The sequence below is a fragment of the Mustelus asterias genome, unplaced genomic scaffold (assembly GCF_964213995.1).
Source record: "Mustelus asterias unplaced genomic scaffold, sMusAst1.hap1.1 HAP1_SCAFFOLD_62, whole genome shotgun sequence".
Taxonomy (NCBI): Eukaryota; Metazoa; Chordata; class Chondrichthyes; order Carcharhiniformes; family Triakidae; genus Mustelus; species Mustelus asterias.
This window is the reverse complement of record NW_027590127.1, coordinates 111,782-118,691: the sequence shown is the minus strand read 5'-3', so window position 1 is coordinate 118,691 and position 6,910 is coordinate 111,782. Positions and strand designations below refer to the sequence as shown.

The 6,910-nt window shown below is 48.6% G+C and overlaps 1 non-coding gene across 1 annotated transcript; it reads right to left on the bottom strand.

Moving 5' to 3' along the window:
• Positions 1-495: 495 nt before the first annotated feature.
• On the bottom strand, positions 496-677 carry LOC144483314 (U2 spliceosomal RNA). Its single transcript, XR_013495988.1, has one exon. It is a non-coding gene; the product is annotated as a U2 spliceosomal RNA (small nuclear RNA).
• Positions 678-6,910: the final 6,233 nt, after the last annotated feature.

Below are 6,910 nucleotides of genomic sequence, written 5' to 3'. Positions count from 1 at the left end.
ATATAATGTAGGTCCATTGGAAAGTCTGATGGCAGCAGGGAAGATGTTGTTCTTGAGCCTGTAGGTACGTAATCTCAGACTTTCGTATCTTTTTCCCGACGGAAGAAGGTGAAAGAGAGAATGTTCGGGATGCGTGAGGTCTTTGTTTATGCTGGTTGCTTTTCCGAGGTAGCGGAAAATATCAAGGGAGTGTAGATAATTTAGGATGAGAACGGAAAAGGACAAAGAACAATCCAGTGAGATTAATTGAGTCTGGGAAGGACAACTCCAATGGAGCAAGGGCGGATCTGGGCCCGCTAAACTGAAGCGAAAGGCGCAGGAAAAACGGTGTGTGTGTGCCTATATGTGTGTGTCTGTGTGTGTGTGTCTGTGTGTGTGTGTCTGTGTGTCTGCCAGTGAGCATGAGTGGTGAGGAAGTGTTTGTTTTGGAAAGAGAGAAAGTAGAGTGAGTTGTGTGAGATCTGTTTTTCAAGTTTGAGAATGTCCCCACAAAGGGGGTGGTGCACCGTTCCCGGAGACACTGCAATACGGGGCCGATACGTGCAGTGGACGGAGCATGCCCCTGCTCTATTCTCCCTGCTCCAAAAATCAAATTAATATATGGTCCCCAGACAAGGGACGTATCAGATATTAAACTGATCAGAACAGCTATTTTTATTACAAAAATGTACTTTTTTCATAAATACTCTGAAATAAGCCATTACAGAAACGACATTTTCAATCGTTACAGATAGTGCAAAAACAGTCATATTTACAATTTCCTTAACTTCCATATTTTACAGTGCTCAGTTCCATGATATTACATACATTGCAGTTCAGTTTTTCAACAAACGATATACATTTCTCACATTTCACTGTGTGCTGTGTTTACAGTGTTGCACACAGTTACGCAGTCCGAGGGTTTTTTTTTGCAGTTTGTCCCCTCGGTCTGCCTTGGTTAAAGGGCTTTAAACGGTGGCTTTTCCCCATTGTGCCTTTGTGGTGGCTGCCCCGAGCTTGAGAATGTCCCTCAGCACGTAGTACTGTACCTTGGAATGTGCCAGTGTGCAACACTCGGTTGAGGACAAATCTTTGCACTGGCAGATCAGCAAGTTTCGGACCAAAGAACATGCTTCACCGAGTTGATGACCCTCCAGCAGCAGTTGATAGTTGTCTCGGTGTGCCTCCCTGGAAACAACACGTAGAAAACAGAGTCCTCTGTCACAGAGCCGCTTGGGATGAACCTCGACAAATGCCACTGCAGCTCACTCCAGACGTCCATGACAAAGGCACATTTCACAAGGAGGTGTGCGACCGTCTCATCGCCCCCGCAGCCGCTTCCAGGGTAGCGTGCCGTGGTGTTGAGACCTCGGGTGTGCATGAAGAGTCGGACGGGAAATGCCCTTCTCACCACCAACCAAGCCAGGTATTGGTGCTTGTATGAATGTTCTGATGATGAGGTGTTCTGCCAGATGATACTGACAGTCTGCTCAGGGAACCATCAGACAGGATTCACCATCTCCTTTTCCCTCAGTGCCTCGAGGATATTACGCGCTGACCACTGCTTGATCGCCATGTAGTCAAAGTTGTGTTTCTGGAAGAATTTATCCACAAAGGATAGGTGCTGCGGTACTGTCCAACTGCTCAGAGCATTACGCGGCAGTGTGGCCAGACCCATCTTCTGCAACACTTGGGACAAGTAGAACCTCAAAAAGTAGCGGCACTTGCTGTTAGCGTACCAAGGATCTAGCCACAGTTTGATGTAGCCACACACACAGGTGGCCATCAGGATGAGGGCGACGTTGGGAACATTTTTCCCTCTATTCTCTGGAGATTTATGCATCGTTTCCCTTTGGACACGATCCATGCTAGATCTCCAGATAAGTTTGAAGGTGGCCCGGGTGACTGCTGCAGCGCAGGATTAGGGAATTGGCCCCACCTGCGCTACATATAACGAAACAGAGAGTACCTCACAGCGGATGACTAGGTTTTTGCCGGTGATAGAGAGGGCGCGTTGATCCCACGTGCCCAGTTTTTACCTTACTTTGGCGATACACTCTTCCCAGTATTGGCGCACACCCCCACCGGTCCAAACCATATCCCAGCATCTTAAGGTAATCTGCCCTGACGGTGAAGGGGACACAGGATCGGCCAGCCCAGTTCCCGAAGAACATGTCTTCACTCTGGCCCCAATTGACTTTGGCTGCTGAGGCCAGTTCGAACTGCTCACAGACTTGGAACAGATGACGGGTCTGAGCAGAAGACAGCGACGTCATCCATGTACAGGGAGGCTTTGACCTCCGCTGCCTGGGATTGCAACTCGTTTGATGCCTGGATCGATTCTGAGGGCCTCGGCAAAGGGGTCAATGCAACACACAAAAAGGATGGAGGAGAGACGGCAGCCCTGCCTGACTCCAGACCTGATCCGAAACCTATCTGATTCCCACCCGTTGATTGAAACTGCGCTACTGATGTCTGTGTAGAGCAGTTGGATCCAATTGCAGATTCCCTCCCTAAAGCCCATTTTGGAGAGCACATCCATCATGTAGGTGTGCGATATTCTGTCAAACGCCTTCTCCTGGTCTAGGCCGATGAGGCAGGCGTCCACCTGCCTGTCCTGCACCTAGGCGATCGCATCCCTGAGTAGCGCGAGGCAATCGGAGCTCTTCCTGCCAGGTACAGCACAGGTTTGATCAGGATGGATCACCAATTCCAGAGCAGACTTGACCCGGTTGGCGATAATCAACTTCGGCTGAGAGTTCTAAAATGTTTTAATCCACATTCAATAGTGAAACGGCTCGCCGATTTTTCATTCCTTCCCTTTCCCCCTTCTACTTGTGGCTGAGGGTGATGATGCATTTTGTCGTGGTTCCCCAGGACGACAATTTATTCACATCAATTAAAACAGAGAGTCTGAGCAGCGATCTTCCAAGCAATAGACTTTATTTCTCAGCACAAGAGATAAAGTCGGGAACGTCCGGAACACTCCAAAGAGCCCTTGGGCTTACAGTCTTTTATGTACATTTCAGCCTCATATTTCAAGATCCTCCTCTCCCTTTTACAGCCTGTCCTTGGTTGTTATCTTACCCTACAGCCCTATCTTTCTTTGGCCACCATTATTTTTAGTTGACCCTTTATCTGTTTTCTTTGCAATCGGTCGCTCCCTGTTATATCTCGTTGTCTCTTAAACCATGGTGGTTATAACTCTTGCTCTTATCTGAACTTTTCTGTTTGTACAATAATCGTGGTTTTGTAGGCTAAGGCGAATGTGTTTAGAAGAAAAGACATCCCCCCTGCTGATTTATGGTCCACTATTAAGTTGAACCACCGAGCAGTCTTCCTTGTTTTCTTAAGTGACTATTGTCTGCTTTCCTTAATTAGTGATTGCTATATTACTTCTCTAGTTTCTCCACTTTGATCATATCGACTACACTTGATTATATTAGGTCACACGAAGTTATTTTAGGTTATATACCCATTTTCACTACTTATCTAAATCTGCTTTATTATTTCACTAAAACCTATGAATCTGAATTCCATACTAAACTCATACAATATCCAGTACAATTTCCCTTACAAGTGAATCTGAATTTCATACTAAACTCATACAATATCCAGTACAATTTCCCTTACACTTTCTCATTGATTCTGACATGCTGCCTTCCAGAAGCAAACTCTCGTATACTTCCAGCATGTCCGGGCCTGTTAAGTCCCACAACGCCGAGTAAATATCAGCCAGTGAGCCGTTGCTTCATGGAGTTTTAGCCTTCTGAAAGGACTCGACGGCCTTTGTCAGTTCATCCAGAGCTACCGGTATGTCGAGGCTCTCCCGCTCGCCGTCGTGTAAGACCGCCGTGATAGACGACAGGAAAGACTGGGAGGTCGTGCTGTCTGTCGGCTTTAGGTCATATAGTCCGGCGGAGAAGGATTTTCAGATCCTCAGAATGTCAGTCTGCGATGACTTTACAGAGCTTTCTTCTTCCTTCAGGCTTCTGATCACAGAGGCCTCTCTGTGCACCTTTTGGAAGAAGAAACGCGAGCATATTTCATCCAGCTCCACGGAGCGGACCCTGGATCGGAAGATGACCGTTCACTTTTTACGGCAGGGGAATACACATTAATCGGCCTGGGAGGGCAGTTCATGTACGAGAGGGAGGCATTGAAGGAGTTGGTGATTTGAAAGAAGGAATGTGCAGCAGCAGCAGCAGAGGAGAAGACAGGAGAATAGCAGCAGGAGGTGCTGGGAGAGCTGGTGCAGACGGGTAGGCGGGAATGGGCTGGATGTGGCGTGTAAGTGATGCTGTGAATGCGCAGGTAGATGTTGGTAAGTCAGTGTAAATAAAAGCGTGTGAGATTTGAGGTGGACGGTGGGTGTGATTTGAAAAGCAAGCAGTAGGGGGAGCTGAGATGGTTGTGTGTGGAGCTGGCGTGTGTGAAGCTGTCAGTGAGCATGCGTGGAGAGGAAGTGTTTGTTTTTAAGAGACAAAGCAGATTCGCCGAGCAGAAACTGATAGCCAAGATCCGCACAAGCGGGATCTTGGTTTCATGTCACGCTATCCGGTCTGCCAAGGCCTTCTCATGACCCCTTCTTGCTCTTTTAATTTCCCTCTTCTAATTTCCCTCTTAAGTTCCAGCGAAGGTTTACCACGCTGATTCTTGGGATGGCAGGTTTGTCATATGAGGAGAGATTAAGTCGGTTAGGATTCTATTAACTGGAATACAGTTAGCGCAGTCCAGAACTAGCGATTGCAATCTAAGAATAAGGTATAAGCCATTCAGGACTGAGATAAGGATGAACTTCTTCACTCAGAGAGTTGTGAACCTGTGGAATTCTCTACCACAGAAAACAGTTGGGGCCAGTTCATTAGAAATGTTCAAGAGGGAGCTGCACGTGGCCCTTGTGGCCAAAGGGATAAAGGGGTATGGAGAGAACCCAGGAGTGGCATACCGAATGTGCATGATCAGCAATGATCACATTGAATGGCAGAGCAGTTTCGAAGGGCCTCCTCCTCCAACTATTTTCTATTTTCTCCCTATTTCTTTCACAGCTGATGTTGCATAAACAATTTGTATATATTTGGGCGGCACGGTGGCACAGTGGTAAACATTGCTGCCTCACAGCACCAAGGACCCGGGTTCAATTCCGTCCCTGAGTCACTGTCTGTGCGGAGTCTGCGCATTCTGCCCGTGTCTGCGTGGGTTTCCTCCGGGTGATCCAGTTTCCTCCCACAGTCCAAAGATGTGCGGGTTAGGTGAATTGACCATGCTAAATTGTCCCTCAGTGCCAAAAGATGTGCAGGTTGAGTGGATTGGCCATGCTAAGTTGTCTCTTAGTGTCCAAAGATATGCAGGTTAGGTGGACTGGTCGTGCTTAATTACCCCTTAGTGTCCAAAGATGAGCAGGTTAGGGGGATTGGCCATGCTAAATTGTCCCTTCGTGCCCAAAGATGTGTCGGTCAGGTGTATTGGCTGTGCTAAATTGCCCCTTACTGTCCAAAGATGAGCAGGTTAGGAGGATTGGAGGATTGGCCATGCTAAATTGTCCCTTAATATCAAATATGTGCAGGTTGGGTAAATTGCCCCTGCGTCTCGGGGGATTAACAGAGTAAAAACACGTGGTTACAGGCATAGGGCCTGAGTGGGACTGTTGTCGGTGCAGTTTGATGGGCCCAATTGCCTCCTTCTGCACTGTATCGATTCTATAATCACTTGCATTCCACTTCAGGTTCTCTTGCCACCTGCTTTACATTTTCTGAGCTGTGTGTCCTTAACATTTTGAAACTGGAAATCTCCCAAAAGTGCTCAATTGCTGGGAAAATCTGTCCAGATCACAAATGATTTTTCAGTGCAGCTTGAGACCTGAATCTCCCCACTCTGTGCACTGCAGAGATCCCAGTCGTGAATCTCATTAAAAACCAAGGAGGTCAGGGACTATTCGCGTCAGAGTCTGACAGCTCTGGAACACTGCGCATGCACAGTGGCCCCGATCTGTCAATCTCCCTGTTTGCTGGTCAGCTCCATCACTGGCCAGCCTGGGACCACTGCAGTCCTTCCCCTTCAGACCCCCCACGGCCCAATCGCGGCCCCCAAAGCAATTCATAAGAACATAAGAACTAGGAGCAGGAGTGGGCCATCTGGCTCCTCGAGCCTGCTCTGACATTCAATAAGATCATGGCGAATATATTCGTGGACTTAGCATCACTTACCCACCCGCTCACCATAACCCTTAATTCCGTTACTGTCCTAAAATTACTCTATCCTTGCCTTAAAAGCATTCAATGAGGTAGCTTCAACTGCTTCACTGAGCAGGGAATTCCACAGATTCACAACCTTTGTGTGAAGAAGTTCCTCCTCAACGTAGTCCTAAATCTGCTTCCCCTTTTTTTGAGGCCATGCCCCTAGTTCTCGTTTAACCCACCAGGAGAAACCACTTCCCTGCCTCTATCTTATTATTCCCTTCATAGTCTTATATGTTTCTATTAGATCTGCCCCTCATTCTTCTGAATTCCAATGAGTATAGCCCCAGTCTGCGCAGTCACTCCTCATAAGGCAACCCTCTCAACTCTGGATGCAACCAAATGAATCTCCTAGTTAATTCCAGTTCCAGCCCTGACCCCCACCCATCCTGGAGCGTCCCGATGTCCAGCGCACCACTCCCTCCCCCCAGCAGTGTCGATCCCATCAACCCACTCACCCTGCCAGACACCACCCCCCCCCCTCCGATAACCCCCCACTAGGTTTAGACCCCTCCCGGGGGGCAGACCCCTCCGTCCCCCCGGCTGACCATTGCTGGTATCCCTGCAGTCCACAAGGTCCCCCATGCAGAGAGGCAGCGGGACCCCCACCCCTACCGATCGCCCCGAGGCCGTGCCCACAATAGGCCCCCGCCCCCTTGGACATGCCTCATGCACGGTGGGCAGTGCCAAGGCGC